The sequence below is a fragment of the Gorilla gorilla genome, chromosome 9, assembly GCF_029281585.2.
Source record: "Gorilla gorilla gorilla isolate KB3781 chromosome 9, NHGRI_mGorGor1-v2.1_pri, whole genome shotgun sequence".
Taxonomy (NCBI): domain Eukaryota; kingdom Metazoa; phylum Chordata; class Mammalia; order Primates; family Hominidae; genus Gorilla; species Gorilla gorilla.
In genome coordinates this window covers 101119597-101136790 of record NC_073233.2, presented here as the reverse complement: position 1 = coordinate 101136790, position 17194 = coordinate 101119597, and the positions used below count along the sequence as shown (strand labels likewise).

General features: G+C 39.5%; 1 protein-coding gene across 1 annotated transcript in view; it reads left to right on the top strand.

Moving 5' to 3' along the window:
• SLC36A4 (solute carrier family 36 member 4) overlaps positions 1-17194 on the top strand; it is a 144952-nt gene that overhangs the window by 67528 nt on the left and 60230 nt on the right. The window lies entirely within an intron of this gene.

Genomic DNA, 17194 nt, shown 5'->3' with positions numbered 1-17194 from the left:
AATAATTTAATACAATCAATCAATAAAAGAGGGCCATGTATGGGCCACTGGTGATAGTGTGTTACTAAACACAGATATTGGATAGGCAATTAGCAGTGTCTGCTCCAACCATGGCATCAGTTTATTTATTTTCAATAACAAATTACTATAAGAATTCTGGAGTCCTTATGATCAGTGCCAAGTGCCATGAAAAGTCCAATCAAAATCAGAAACCATTTAATTTATTCCTTCAGAAGAAATTACTGCATAGGTTTATTTGACAAACACAGTCTACCTTAAGAGATTAGCTTAACCATAATCAAGAGGAAGGTTGTCCTGAATGCAGAATACAAGCTAAGAAAGTTGACTGTTTAATGGCTTCAGGGTAAGAAAGTTTCTGGCCCACGGAACTGGAAATACTGGCCAGGTCACAGCCTCTCTAGGACAGTGCTAAGATGGAAATTACTAACAGTCGCTTCAGTGACTTTTCCTGCTTTTTCTGTGCCCAAGTCACAAAAATCACTTTTTAATGTATGCATTATTTGCTTAGTCAAGTTAATATATCTACCTTGGTTATAGAAAACTTTTACAAGCCCACAGGCCAGTTTTTCATCTCTAAAGAGTTTTTGTGTATCTCTGCTTTGATTCTGTAGCCTGTTGATTTCACTGTTTCTCCTTGTGCAAGCATCTCAAGTTCTTCTGACCACTTCACTGACACCCCTATATACAGAGAGCAACTATCCAATCTCCCTGCTTTTTGACATTCCTCTTATCTTGTATATAATACATAGGTAATTCCATGAAGTTCCTCAGGATCCCTTCTATTCAGTATATTGTTGACTGAAGTCTTTGGTCATCACCTAGGTCTCTGTGCCATTAATTACCTCCTTTATTTCTTGTATGTTAATTTATTACTCCACTGGATCCAGCTTCAGTCTACAAATATAGTCAACTCTCCACTGCCCCCAAAACCCTGCCCTCAAGTCTGCAACTCTCAGGCTACTTTCCTTTCATGGTCGAGGGACTGGAAACAGCACTGTCATGCATCATTGCCCTCTTCCATGTATCAACACACCTTGCAAACTGGCTCCTACAAGTTCCACACTCCAGTGGAACTTGCTTCTTGGAGTAGAGCTAACCTTCAGTGACCTCTTCTCCCTGGGGTCTAGTGCTAGCCCCCGAAAGGAGTGAATGCCTTGCTTTGCTGACATTCTCCCTGGCCATAGTTAAAATAGGGACACACACTCAAGCTAGGTTACTTCCTTCTCGTAGGATATGGAGCATGGACTGGAGAGGTGCAGAATTTTCTGGAGCAGAGTTGTATTAATGGCTGCACCACCTGGGAGAGGGGTCATAGATTCCTAGGAGGCCCCCAGAGCTGCCCTGGTTCCTACCCTTCCCGAACCTTGGTTGTTCATCTCCTCCGCTGACTCTCTGTGAGCTCTCCTAGAATCCTCCTTTAGGCACTGCCATTAAATTCCTTTTCTTCTTTCTGTCTAAGCTAGTGACCGTCAGCTTCTACCCTTTACAACCTAATTAACCGGTTAATTCTTAACCAGTTAATTCTCTTACCCTTTTTAACAATTCAGAAGCATTGAACACTGAAGAATCCCCTTCCCTGCTGAAACTGTTTTTCTGTGTCTTTGCTGCCTTTGCATTCTTGTGGCTCCTTGTCCTGCAGCATTTTCTCAGGCCCCACTGTCACTCCTCTTCTTTCCCTCACCCTTGAATGAAAGGCTTCCTAAAATGTTTTAAAATTTTTTTTGTTTTGCTTCCTAAAATGTTTTTAAAATTTTTTTGTTTTGCTTTGAGACAGTCTCACTCTGTCACCCAGGCTGGAGTGCAGTGGCTTGATCTTGGCTCACCGCAGGCTCCACTTCCCGGGTTCAAGTGGTTCTCCTGTCTCAACCTCCTGAGTAGCTGGGATTACAGGTGTATGCCACCATGCCCAGCTAATTTTTATATTTTTTAGTAGAGACAGGGTTTCACCATGTTGGCCAGGCTGGCCTTGAACTCCTGATCTCAGGTGATCCGCCTGCCTCAGCCTCCCAAAGTGCTAGAATCACAGGCATGAGCCATCGCCCGGCCCTTCCTAAAATATTATTTATGAGAATCTTTTTTACATTCTCACTTATTCAAATCAACAAAACAAAATTTGAATGAGCCAGACACTCCACCTCAATTCAGAATATTTTGAAGACATAGTCTAGAGAACATGACTATATATATGGTCATATTCTATTGGCATAGTCAAGCAACAAGACATCCAAGTTCTAGATGTACATTTCTGATTATCTAAATGTATATTTCTGATTCAACTCACCTAAGATCACCTATTACCATCTCAAATTTAATATGCTTAAAACTAGACTCATTATTTTTGCCCTCAAATATGATCCTTTTTCTATCTTTCCAATCTCAATCAATAACAGTAGCATCCTCCCAGCATAAGCTTAAATATTAGAGTCATCTCTTATTCCCTCTTCACATCTGGTCAATGCACAGGCCCTGCTGATTCTGACCCTGACACACATTCACCTCAGCAGAACACGCCCACAGGCACCCCCTGTCAAGTCTCCTTACATTTCCCTTCCTGTTGCAGGGGTTTACTAACTCAGTGCCCAACTATCTGGCTGTGCCCTACCCAGTCATCCTCCACATGGCTGCTTAAGTCTTTTAAAACTCAGATTTAATCATGACAGTTCCCAGAAGAGAAGCCTTTCAGTGATTCTCCAAGGGATGTTCATAAAAATTGCTGAGGAGTTCTGAAAAAGTGAAGATTCTTGGGCTGCAAATAAGACTTCCTCAGTCAGTTTCCAGAAATAAGGCATGGGCATTTTGAGAAACTCATCCCCCCACCCCCACCCAGGGATTTTGATATAGACCTACAGTTAAGTGTCATTGCTTTAATGGAACCTCAATGCCTACTGAACAGATCTCAAATTTCTCACGGTGATATTTAGGGCACCAACTTCTGCTTCAAGCCTTGTCTCCTTTAATTCCCTACATATTCCAAAGTCTGACAAACAGTGATGACAGTAGTTACTATTTCCTGAATGCCTCCTGACATCATGCCTTTCATTAGTCTGCTCTTGCCACTTGGAATATCCTTTCTTCTCCATTTCTATTTCTCTCAATTACACCCTCCTTCAAGGTCAAGTTTGACTAATTTAGAGTAAAATACACTTAAAGTATTTAGAGTAGTTATGGGGTCATAATAAGCCCTCTGTAATAGCAGTTAATGTTGTTATGATGATGATAATGATAAATAATACCTTATACTTCCGTGAAGTCCTTACCACCCCCTAAATCAGAACTAGTCTTTCCTTCTTTTGTGTTTCCATTGCACTTTGTTTCTATTCCTTTTAGGGTATCTGCTAGATTCTGTTTTGCTTTTTGTACCTGTCTTCCCTGTCCTGGTGAAGTGAAACCTTGTTGGTGAACTCTATCTTGGTCAGGTACTAAATCATATTCAAAACATGGCAGTTGCTCAATACATTTTTACTATTTTAAATTGAGTTCTAAATGATCTATGTGAACTGTCACCCCAGCCAGAAACAGATGTTCAGCGGGACTTCCTGCCTGTTTGTCCAGCATGTTTTGTCTCTGAGCTGAGCAGGGGAGAAACCTGACTCAGAGCCCTTTAAATTAAACATGTATTTAAGTGGCAAAAGAATTTTCAATTAGAGCCTGGGCAAAGGAGACGTTAACATTTGTTGAGTGCATACTCTGCCAGAACACTGCAGTGTGTTTGCCCTTGGAACAGCTGTCTAGCAGGAGGCTGCTTCTGACCTATTCTGTATTCTTCCCTCCCATTGTTTGCTTAAGGTAACATTTATGTCTGATATTTGCTTAATGTGCCTTTCAAGTCGTTTCTGAGCATTGTAAAGAGGAAACGGTTCACTGGGTGGCAATGCCAGGCACTCAATCCTGAGTAACTGATGTGTTAGTGGTGCTCTTTGTAAAGTATGATGTACTGTTAAGTGTCAGACTGTCTGGATAATTTGCTGTTACCATCAGCCAGGTGGCTGTTTAAATGGTTTTAGATTGAGCATGAGTTTCCAATAATTTTAGGCCTTCCCCAAATCCATACTCCTAGGAGAAGTGGGGATTTTTGGCCCATGGCATGATGTCCCTGTGAACAGCAGCAGAAATGTAGATCTGTTTTGTGAGATAAGGGACTAAAGTGGTTCTTTGAGCCCATGCTTCATGTTGAATGGTAGATAGGACTGTAACACGGGTGGCTATATAACTTATTGTTAAAACAGTGGATGCTCAGCACAACAGAATCCTTTGGGACTATCCCAAGCAAACTGGGACCTCAGCTATTAAAGCACAGATCACCTCCACGCTGGGCATGGAGTCAGTGACAGCTGCTTCTTTCAACTCCAGACAAAGTGCTAAAAGAGAGGGTGTGAACCCTGAGAGTAAGTATAAAGATCCTCTGGATGTGCAGGATTCATCCTGAAGTGACTGAACAAGGCTAAGGGGTGAATTTGATCAATCTCTGCACTGCAGCCTAATGTTAGAGCAGGCTTCTCAGTTGAAAGAGCGAATCACACACTGGGGGCTTCTGAGGAAAGTTAGGCCTCTCCTCTAAATACCACAGTGTGATGAGGGACAGGTATGGACTTTGCCTGAATACAGAGGCTGATGCCTGAACTTAAGAGTCTTATTGATTGCATCCATTGTTTTCTGGACTGTCCAGTGAAGCCCTCTCCAAGTCCTACCTTACCTTCAAGGCTCACTGAGCGAGGAATGTCCCTATTGGTATTCTCACTGTCCTCCAATCCCATTGCTTTCTCCTTCCTTAGAACTGATACACCCTCTCTACTACCGAAGTTGTGACTTACATTTATACAGACCCGCTAAAAATCATTACCAACCTAGCTCAAAGGAATCTTTACTTATTGTGAATCCCTCTAGCATTGAGTTGTTGAGTCCACTTTGCCCTTGTGATACATAGCCTTGCACTGTTAGTTGTTCTTTTTACCTGGACTGTTTTGTCTTCCCAAATTGATTGAGAATGTAAGTCATATATTATTGTTCTTCCTTCATCTGCATTACTCAATTATCAATGAATATTTATTGATTGATTTTGAAAATCTTATTTTGTTTGTTGAACCATCTTGGTTTTCTTCTGAATAGAAGAGCTATTTATGTTACCAAAATGTACCTGCACTTTCCCTTCATTTCTGACCATATCACCCAAAAAAAAAAAAAATTCATCCTAATCTGGAATTTACATCAGACTTCTTGGAGGAATTGGGAGATGAATTAATATTTTAACTCACAAGGGTGATGCTAGAAGCCTAAAGTATACAGCAGAAGTGGTAAGATGAATAGAAGTGTTAAAATCCACAGAAAGGCCAGGCACAGTGGCTTGTGCCTGTAATCCCAGCACTTTGGGAGGCCGAGGCAGGTGGATCACAAGGTCAAGAGTTCGAAGCCTGGCCAACGTGGTGAAACTCCGTCTCTACTAAGAATACAAAAAGTAGCCAGGCATGGTGGCGTGTGCCTGTAATCCCAGCTACTCAAGAGGCTGAGGCAGGAGAATCGCTTGAACCTGGGAGGTGAAGGTTGCAGTGAGCTAAGATCACACCACTACACTCCAGCCTGGGCAACTCTGTCTCAAGGGGAAAAAAAAAATTCATCAGATTGGAATTGGGATCCTGGGTTTGGTTCTTGTGACTACTAAGCCTTAGAATTTACTTCTTCTCTGAACCTCAGTTTGTTCATTTGTAAAATATTGATCATAATATCTATTTCTGTAGGGTTATTGTGAAGATTAAATGAGATAACGTATAAGAAAACACTAAGCATGATGCCTAGAACAGTGAATGTTAAATAATTCTCAATCTGAATGGGTCACTGATGTTGTTTTAGAGTATGCCAAATCCTGTAATTCTAGGTATTTTGGTTTCCTTAAAGAGCCACATTTGAAAGATCACCAATGGAGATAAGGTCAAACTTGTTAGATCGTAAATAGCCTCTTGACATAAGTAATGGAACCCAAAGACCTAAATAGAGGATGGATGGATTAGTACCCATTTATAATACACAAAATGAACTGTTCTTGGTCAATTTCTCACTTCTTTGACTTAATACAATGGCCTATTATTAAGTAATCAATCATTGATCTAATTTATTATACAATGAATGCAGTCTATTGAGAAAGTCAGATCAAAATGCTTAGCTGTTTCATGAGGGAAAAATCAGATGAGGAACAACTGTGTGTTGTTATCACTAAAAAACAAAATTAACAGGAACAGTATCCTGTAAATGAAGCATAATGTGATTGGCTACCAGCCTGGTCTTAAAGAAAATGGGTTGGTGACATTTTCTTAAATGGTACCTTTTTCCAAGGACCTCTTATCTTAAAATCTTCTGAGGGCATGGGCTAGAATGCAGTCCTCCAACTGGAACTTCTCTTTTTTCCTGAATGGAAGCTTTCTAACTTCCATGCCACTTCTTTTTATTACCAAAAAGCACATATATGTTGGTGTTTATTTTCTCTGATCAATTCTATGGGGAATCTATATCTCTTAAGCAGATTTCCCAAATGAGTATGGAACTATTCTTTCCCAATGTGGTTGGTATTGTCAACAAGGTTATTAAATTGTGAGCAAGCTCCTTGAATAATCATGAAGAGTGTCCCAGGTAGCAGGAATTCCAGGATTCCTCATGCATAACATGCGTCTCAGGTGACCTACTTACCACAAGTAAGTCTTTCATACACTCCTTTTGAACTGTGATGAAAGTAAACTATACAAAAACTGACAGGTACAGCCTGTCAAATTAAATCCCAAACTAGACCTTGATGTTAAAATCCTGAAATAGAGAGGGCTTATCAAGTTAAATTTACATGTGAGGATCATGAGTCCTTAGCATCAAGAGAAAACCCAGACTTTTGTATTCGGCATGATAATAGTTTTATTTGAAGACAACACAAGTGAAATAATTTCCTTGCAAGTTAATGTCTAAACAATACATAATGCTTAGAATGGAAAGAAGCAAATTTCGTAAAGCACCCTTTTTCTTTTGAACCTTTGGGAGTACACTTGAGATTTATTATAATATAAGCTTTAAAGCCTTTTACCAGTCATGTTAAATACCAAAGGGAATAACTTACATGTGGGAAAATAAAAGTGTCCTTTCCAGCACTCACCATGAGTCACTTTTTTTTTTTTTTTTTTTTTTTTTTTTGAGACGGAGTCTCTCTCTGTCCCTCAGGCTGGAGTGCAGTGGCATGATTTCAGCTCACTGCAACCTCTGCCTCCCAGGTTCAAGCGATTCTCCTGCCTCAGCCTCCTGAGTAGCTGGGACTACAGGCGCATGCCACTATGGCTAATTTTTTGTGTTTTTGGTAGAGACAGGGTTTCACCGTGTTAGCCAGGATGGTCTCAATCTCCTGACCTCGTGATCCACCCACCTCGGCCTTCCAAAGTGCTGAGATTATAGGCATAAGCCATTATGCCCGGCCAAGTCACTTTTTTATTGTCCTTCAAAGAGTAGTATTTTCAGAAGACAATGCTTAATATGTTGGTTGTGGCATTTATGTTGGAATTAACCGCCATCAGTGAAGCTCAGTTACCTGATTTCAGGCTGATCTTCTGAATCTTTCATTAGCTATATGAAAATGGATAGACAGAAATGTACAATGTTGTAATGACTAAATCACACCACTGACCAATGGTCAGAACTGTGAGTGGCTCTCACAACCTGTCAGCTTAGCTGCTTAGGATCTCAAGAAGCTATGAGGCAGAGTGGATAATAGTATATGTCCTAAAGTTGCAATTAGATTTGGTTTTGATCTGTGAAATTTTGGGTAAGTCTCTGAGTCTGTCTAAGCTTGTCTTTTCTTTCTTTCCATTTCTAATTTTACTGAGGCATAATTGATGAAAACTGTATATATTTACAGTGTCCAATATGATCTTTTGTTTATATGCATACATTGTGAAAATGATGACCAATATTAAGCTAATGAACATATCCCTCACTTTGCATAGTTATCTTTATTGCTGAGTGTGTGGAGAGAACATTTAAGATCTACTCTCAGCAAATTTCAAGTGTAAACTCCAGAATTATTACCTGCAGTCATCATGCTGCATAACTGAGACTTTGTACTCTTTCACCAATATCTCCCTATTTCCTCCACCCCCAGCTCTTAGCAACTACCGTTCTACTCTCTGCATCTATGAGTTCAACTTCTTAAGATCCCAATGTAAGTAAGATGATGCAGTATTTTTCTTCTATGCCTGGCTTATTTCACTTAGCAAAGTGGCCTCTAGGTTCATTCATATTGTTAGAAATGACGGGATTTCATTCTTTTTTAAGGCTGAATAAAATACCATTGTGTGTACATATACATATTATATACCACGTTTTCTTTATCCATTTATCCATCAATGGACACATCTTATTATTGTGAATAATGCTGGAAGGAACATGAGAGTGCAGCTATTTCTTCTATATACTGATTTCATTTCTTTTGGATATATGCCCAACAGTGGGGCTGCGGCATCATGTGCTAGTTCTGTTTTTAATTTTAATTTTTAATATCTTAGTTTCACTGATCTTTTCTGTTGTTTTTTTCGGCCTCTATTTCATTTATTTTTGCTCTGATCTTTGCTATTTCCTTCTTTCTACTGAATTTAGGCTTTGTTCTTTTTCTATTTCCTTGAGGTATAAAGTTAGGTTGTTTATTTGAGATCTTTTTATTAATCTAGGCATTTATTGTTATAAACCTCACTCTTAGAAATGCTTCTGGTGTGTCCAATAAATTTTGGTATGCTGGGTTTCCATTTTTGTTTGTCTCAAGATATCTTAACATTTCCATTTAGATTTTTTGACCTTTTGGTTGTTCAGGAGCATGCTGTTTAATTTCTACAAATTTATGAATTTTCCAATTTTCCTCCTGTTACTGATTTCTAGTTTCATACCACTGTGGTCAGAAGAGATGCTTGATATGATTTCAAATTCTTGTATGTGTTAAGACTTGGTTTGTCGCCTGACATACGATCTATCCTGGAGAGTATCTCACCTGCACTTGAGAAAAATGTGTATTCTGCTGCTGTTGGGAGAAATGTTTTGTATATCTGTTAGGCCCAGTTGGTCTAAGTTATAGTTCAAGTCCAGTATTTCCTTATATTTCTATTTGGTTACCTGTCCATTGTAAAATGTAGGGTATTGAAGTCCCATACTATTATTGCATTGCTCTTTCTCCCTTTGAATCTATTAATATGTACTTTACATATTTAGGTGTTCTGATATCAGATGCATATGTGTTTAAAATTATTATATTATTTTGAAGAAATGACCCCCTTATCATTATGTAGTGACCTTTTTTGTCTCTGTTTTACAGTTTTTGACTTAAAGTCTATTTTGTCTGCTATAAATATAGTTATCCCTGCTTTCTTTTGGTTTCCATTTGCATGAAATATCTTTTTCCCTCACTTCACTTTCAGTATATGTGTGTCCTTAATGGTGAAGTGAGTCTCTTGTGGGCAGCATACAGTTTGGTCTTGTTTTTCATCCATTCAGCTGCCCTTTGTCTTTTGATTGAAGAATTTAATCAATTTATACTCAAGCTAATTATTGATAGGTAAAGACTTACTATTGCCATTTTGTTACCTGTTTTCTGGCTGTTTTGTAGATCTTTTGACCCTTTCTTCTCTTACTGTCTTTCTTTGTAATTTGGTTATTTTCTATAATGGTATGCTTTGATTCCATTCTCTTTATCTTTTGTGTATCAACTATAGGTTTCTGTCTTACAGTTACTATGAGGTTTGCATAAAACACCTTATAGTTAGTCTATTTTAAGCTGATAATAACTACAATTACATGCAAAAACTCTACACGTCTACTCCCTATCCACCTTTTTTGCTTTTGATGTCACAAATTGGCATCTTTTTACATTGTGTATCTGTTAACTAATTATTGTAGTTATAGTTATTTTACTATTTTTGTCTTTTAGCCTTTATACTAGAGTTATAAATGATTTATGTACCACTGTTACAGTATCAGAGTATTCTGGATTCAACAATATACTCACTTTTACCAATGAGTTTTATACTTTGACATGTTTTCATGTTACTAATTAGCATCTATAAAAAAACTTGTATTTTTTTCTTTCTAGGTTGGTCTTGAGGTCTTTTGTGAGAGTGGCTATAAACTCTAGCCCTGCCATGAGGGTCCAGGGGATTTGGTTATGGATGCTAACAGTGTGTCTTTCATGTGATACTTCTTTATTCTGGTGGATGACCTAATGCTTAAGTGTCCTACCTGTGATCATGTGTCTCTCTCCTAGGAAACTTTTTTATACAGGCAGACACCCTTATGGCTCTTGTGACCTGTGTCCTGTTTATTTCTACCAAGATAGCCACTCTCTAGGAAAGCCCTGAACAGAAAAAAATTTATGCTTCAGGTGCACCAATCAAGTAAGACACAGACGAGGCAATTCCACAAAACCCATGAAATGATGGAAGCAGTGTATTACTTACAAATCCAGGCCAATGGGAAGGAGAGGGCTGTTGAGGAAATTCTCACTCAAGCAGTGAGTGGGGAGCAAAAGAAAGAGAGGGAACTGTGGGCCAAAGCCTTTACCAGGGTGTGGGGCACTACCTAACCAGGTTTTCCATGAGGAGTTCTAATTGCTGAGTTTGGAGCAAGTAGATAAGTGTTCCATGGAGTGATGCTGTGACTGAGAGGTGGTCACTGCAGCATATGTGAGCAGTTCCTATGGGGTGGGAGGGTCAATAGGATAAGTCAGATAAGTTGCATCTATTAATAGCTGTTCCATATGGAAGTGGTCACTAAGAAGCAATTGCATAAGACAGATAACTGGATGAACCACACTGAGGAACTAAGAGACAGCAGATAACTGGAAACTATGTGTTAAGGGTGACTAAGCCCTGCTTCTGGTATAAGAAACTTCAACTTATATTTAAAATGGATGCTGAGGAAATATAAAATTATGATTCACTAAAGTGTCTTTTTATTTCAGCATAAAGAACTCCCTTTAGGCTTTCTTGTAAGGTAAGTCTAGTGGTGATAAACTCCCACAGTTTTCGTTTGTCTGGGCAAATCCTTCTCTCTCCATTATTGAAGGACAGCCTTGCCAGGTACAGTGTTCTTGGATGTTTTTTTCTTTCAGCACTCTGAATATATCACCACTCTCTTTCCCAGCTTACAAGGTTTCCGCTAAGAAATCCACTGATAAGTCGTGTGGGGGTTCCTTTTTACGTGACAAGTTGTTTTCCTGTTGTTGCTTACAAAATTCTCTGTTTGATTTTTGACAAATCGATTATAATGTGACTTGCTGAAGACCTCTTTCTGGTCAACCTATTTGGAGTTCTTTGGGCTTCATGGATTTGGACGTGCGCTTCCCTTTCCAGAATTGTTAAGTTTTCTGTCGTTTATTTAAATAAGTTTTCTGTTCCTTTCTCTTTTTCTGTTCCTTCTGGAATGCCCATAATGCATATATTAGTTCACTTGATGGTGTCCCAATAAGTCCTGTAGGCTTTCTTCACTCTTTGTTATTCCTTTTGTTGTTTAGTATTCTTTCTCTGGCTGGGCTATTTCAAATGACCTGTCTTTGAGCTCACTGAGTCTTTCTTCTGCTTAATTGAATCTGCTATTAAAGCTCTCTATTGAATATTTCAGTTCAGTCATTGTGTTCTTCAGCTTCAGAATTCCTGGTTGGTTCTTCTGTTTGGTTCATTTTTATGGTTTCTAGTTCTTTTTTGAACTTTAAATTTTGTTCACATGTTATCTTCCTGATGTCATTTAGTTGTTTATCTGTATTCACATGTAGTTCACTGAACCTCTTTAAGATGATTATTTTGACTTCTTTGTCAGACAGTTAGTAGCTTTCCATTTCTTTAGGGTCAGTTACTGATAATTCATTTTGTTTTAATGGTAGTGTCATGCTTACCCAATTATTCTTGATCCTTGTGGCCTTGTGTTGGTATCTACACATTGGAAGACATAGGCACCTTCTCCAAACTTTACTGATTAACTTTGGCAGGGAAAGCCCTTCACCAGTCAGTCAGTCTATAGATTCTGTGTGAACTGACTGGCAGAGTTGTTGATGGGCTGGCCTGGTGCCTAGGTCAGTGGGTGGGTGGGCTTGGAGCCTGGGTTCATTGGGAGGAGCCTGAATCCACAGAGGCTTCCCTGGCACTGGGGATGGGCCTCGAGCCTGAGTTTGCAGGGGCCAGCCTGTGATTGGGCTAGGCCTGGAGCCTGGGACTCTGGGGGCTGGTTCATGGAGGCAGGGCTGGCACTGGTGTCTGTGGAAAAGTTGGGTGCTCACTTCACTCTACTTCCTCCATGCAGAGGGTTTCTGTCTTCATGCTGTGCTGCTAGGGCTTGTGGGAGAAGGGATGAAGGCAATGTGAAATTATCCTTCCTATGCTCTTCATCTTTTCTTATTTCTGTGCTTTACCCAAGTGCTATAGTTGCCCATCTGGATTTATTGGTTCTTATGAAGGTATTTTTGTGAGTGGACAGTTATTCAAATTGATGTTTCTGGGAAGGGACAAGTCCTGGAAGTTCCACAATCCTGCTGTCATGCTGATAAACCTAAACCTCAACTTTTTCATCTAAAAATGAAGGACTGTTACACCTGCTTATATTACTGTTGTACAGGATTAATTAGGTAAAGCTGAAAAGCACTTAGCATGGGGACTTACTCAATACAAATTAGATTTTGTTGTTATATTTATTGTTAATACTTTTGACAAAATTAATTAGACCATTGTGATATGAGGACTCCCACTTTTATTACCTTTTAGATATGACTAACAGAAGAAAAGAGAGAGAGCAAGAATCTAATTAACAGTACTAATCTGAAGAAACATCACTCTGTTTATTCTACCTTGTTTTTTGCCCCCATTCCTGCCCCACTTCCAAAAGGCAGAAAAATGGAGCCTCCGTGAACAATTTTTCCAGGATAACTTACAATCTGATGGCCCAGTCTTGCAACAGTATTTCCTCAGTGGGGCCCTCCTGAGACTGGCCAGGAAGAAGGGTAAAGGAGAAGAGAGAAGGAGATTTCAGGAAATTCTGCTGCAATTTAAAAGCCTTGAAGAGGGTGGGTGCGATGGCAGATGCATGTAATCCCAGTGCTTTGGGAGGTCGAGGCAGGAGGACAGCTTGAGCGCAGGAGTTCAAAATCAGCCTGTGCAACAAAGTGAGATCCCATCTTTATGAAAAATTAAAAAATTAGCCAGACGTGCTGGCACACACCTGCAGTCCCAGCCACCTGGGAGGCTGAGACAGGAAGATCACTTGAGCCCAGGAGGTCAAGGCTGCAGTGAGTCATTTTTGTGCCATTGCACTCCAGCTTGGGTGACAGAGTGAGATCTTGTTTCCAAAAAAAAAAAAAAAAAAATGCCCTGAAGAAATGAGAAAAAGCTAGAGATGATAGATGGATGATAAGGAGAATTCATGGCATCTGAGAAAGAGCCCTCACTTGGCACCTATGTACCACTCTATGCAGCATGATTTATTTCCTTTGGTCAGAGGCTGCCCTGGCAAGGGAATGAGCTTTTAGCTTGAGTTCTCAGGGCCCTCCCTGTGACTGAAGTAGGCCTGGTGTCAGGGTTTATAGGGGTCAAAATCAAGAAAACAGCTACTTTAGTAACTGCTGTACCCCTACCTGACAATTATTGGCCTGTATAAATCAGTATCCCCAAAAAAGTTATTGAGAGGGTAATGAAAGCCCATAAGAATCCAAATTTTGAGAACTTTTTGGGATGGGAATGTGATTATCGACTGTCTGAATAAATGTTTCTAGAGACTATGTGATAGAGGAGACAACAGTCATTTAGACCTGGGTTAGAATCTTGGCTTTACTATTGGATTTTGAGCAAATTGCTTCTCTTAATCTAAGTTTCTTAATTTGTAAAATGGAGATAATACTTGAACATTTTTTGATAAATCAAAGAGATTATGTATGTGCATTTATAAGGATCTTGCTAGGAAACAGATGGCCCACATAAACAAACTGCTAATTAGAGTTGGAACTATTTACAATGGTATGGGCAGGTGCAATAATCTGTGTGTGTCCCTCCTAAATTCGTATGTTGAAGTGCTAACCTCTAAAGTGACTGTATTAGGAAACGGGGTCTTTGGGAAGTAATTAGGTCATGAGAGTGGAGCCCTTATGAATGGGATTAGAACTCTTGTAGACGAGACCCCAGAAAGCTCTCTCACCCTCTTTCCACCATGTGAGGATAAAATGAGAAGTTGGCAGTCTATAAGAGGGCCCACCAGAAACCCACCATGCTGGCATTCTAGTCTCAGACTTCCAGCCTACAGAACTATAGTAAATAAATTTCATTTATAAGCCACCCAATCTATGGTACTTTGTTACTACAGAAGTACAGTAAATCAGGCCAGGCGCGGTGGCTCACGCCTGTAATCCCACCACTTTGGGAGGCTGAGGTGGGCCGTGAAACTCCGTCTCTACTAAAAATACGAAAAATTAGCCAGGCGTGGTGGCAGGTGCCTGTAGTCCCAGCTACTCGGGAGGCAGGAGAATGGGGTGAACCCAGGAGGTGGAGCTTGCAGTGACCCAGGACTGCGCCACTGCACTCCAGCCTGGGTGAAAAAGCGAGACTCTGTCTCAAAAATAAAATAAAATAAAATAAAATAAAAATTAAAAAAAAGCCGGGCACAGTGGCTCACGCCTGTAATCCCAGCACTTTGGGAGGCTGAAGTGGACGGATCACCTGAGGTTGGGAGTTCGAGACTAGCCTGACCAATACAGAGAAACCCCATCTCTACTTAAAATACAAAATTAGCCGGGCATGGTGGTACATGCCTGTAATCCCAGTTACTAGGGAGGCTGAGGCAGGAGAATCGCTTGAACCCAGGAGGCGGAGGTTGCGGTGAGCCGAGATAGCACCATTGCACTCCAGCCTGGGCAACAAGATTGAAACTCCATCTCAAAAAAAAAAAAAAAAAAGAACTATAGTAAATTTCATTTATAAGCCACCCAATCTATGGTACTTTGTTATAACAGCCCAAACTGACTAAGACACCAGGTTTTTAGAAATATCCACAAGGAAAGATGTAGTATCTTAGGGCAGGCAATGGAGAGGAGGAGCACTCCTCTTTCTAGACCTGGACAGCAACAGAAAGGAGAGGGCTGCCTGACAGAATCTGTGACCTTCAGAGAGGGATGCAGCCAACCTGTAGTGATTCGGTAAGGAGAGCACTAGGGGAATGAATTTCTAACTTATTTCACCTCTGTCCTATGATCTCCCTCCCGTACCTCTAACGGTCAAACCTAATTGGAAGCCAGAGCTCAAGAAACCTACTGAAGCACTCTATATAGGATAGTTTTCCAGGGCACAGAGCAACACAGAAAAGAAAGGAAAGTGAATCTGGAGGTAAAAAATGGAAGATGATTGGAGAAGGTTATAAGGTACTTAATATGTTTCCTGATACAGATAGTACAGTTGACCCTTAAACAATGCATAGGTTAGGGACATCAACCCCTGTGCAGGCAAAATTCTGTATTTAAGGCTGGGCATGGTGGCTCATGCCTGTAACCCCAGCACTTTGGGAGGCCAAGGCAGGTGGATCACCTGAGGTCAGGAGTTTAAGACCAGCCTGGCCAACATGGCGAAACCCCGTCTCTACTAAAAATACAAAAATTAGCCAGGTATGGTGGCACGCACCTGTAGTCCCAGCTACTCGGGAGGATGAGGCAGGAGAATTGCTTGAACTTGGGAGGCGGAGGGTGCAGTGAGCCAAGATTGCACCAATGCACTCCAGCTGGCCTGACAGAGAGAGACTCCGTTTCAAAAAAAAAAAGAAAAAAAGAAAATCTGTGTTTAACTTTTGACTCCTATCAAACTTAACTACTAATAGCCTACTGTTGACTAGAAGCCTTGATGAGAACATAAAAATACATATGACATATGTTATATGTATTCTATACTATATGCTTAATCTAGAGAAAAGAAAATGTTATTAAGACAATAATAAAAAGAGATAACACATCTGCAGTACTATACTGTATTTGTCGATACTATAAGTTTCTGTTGTTTATGAGATGAATCATCTGTCTGAAATGGTGGGCAACTACAGCTGCAGACCTCAATCTATGGTACATATTAAGCAATTTGACTTTTTCTTATAATGTCATGACTTTTGTCTGTTTCTTGGGGGCACTTTCAGCATCACTAATGGCATTTTGTATGGGTTCCATGGTGTTATTCAAGGTTTATAGTATTGCCTTAAACGTGGTGAAAAACAGGCAAGAACCATGAGAGATCACTTTTTATAGCAATAGGCAATTTACTAGAGAGATAAATTGCTCACATGGCAATGATTAGCATCACAGAGCATTTTAAGTGGATACTCGCAATTCTTGAGCTCACTGCCAATAGTAACAGGAGGTGGCTATGAAATTATTACAGTATTACCATATGTATTACAAGTAAGTTTAAGAAATTATGATTTAATGCTGCATCTTCATGTATGTTTACATTTCTTGACTGTGAAATGTGCCAGGTACAGTCTGTGTTTGTGCATGTACATTTCGATTAACTTTTTATAAATCTGTGTATATTTTTATGGTAGTAAATAATAAAATAGGCTAGTATCTACATATATTTTATGCATTAATGACCTAACTTTTTCTTAATTTTTCAATATTTCTAGGTTATACAGTTCATCTGTGAGTTTTTTCAAATTGTCATAAAGCTCCAAAAATTTTTTCAATACATTTATTCAAAAAAATCTGCATGTAAGTGGACCCATGCAGTTCAAACCCACATTGTTCAGAGGTCAACTACAGTCATAATAATTACAGTAAAGAAAAGTATACACAGACTAGGTTTCAGATTATAGCTCCACCTTTTGGGGGTGGGCAGTGGATAATTCAAGAGCTTTTCAGAAATGTCCAAAGTTCTATAAATGTAAATTTTATGAACATTTCAGCAATATGTTTTAGATTGTTTATTGTTGAGAGGATTTTTTCCAATAACATGTGTTATATGTTTAGTTTTCTGTATCATGATTATAAACTTGAATATTGTTGGAAAATTCTGTGAAAAGATGATGTAAATTCTGTTAACTGGTTTTTCAATTTAGATTTCCTTTTTCTCTAGAGTGTCACACTTTTCTAGGGAAACTTTCTTAGGTCACTTAGTGAAACAACTAGTGTTTCATTCAATATCTAAAAAAACTTCCACAT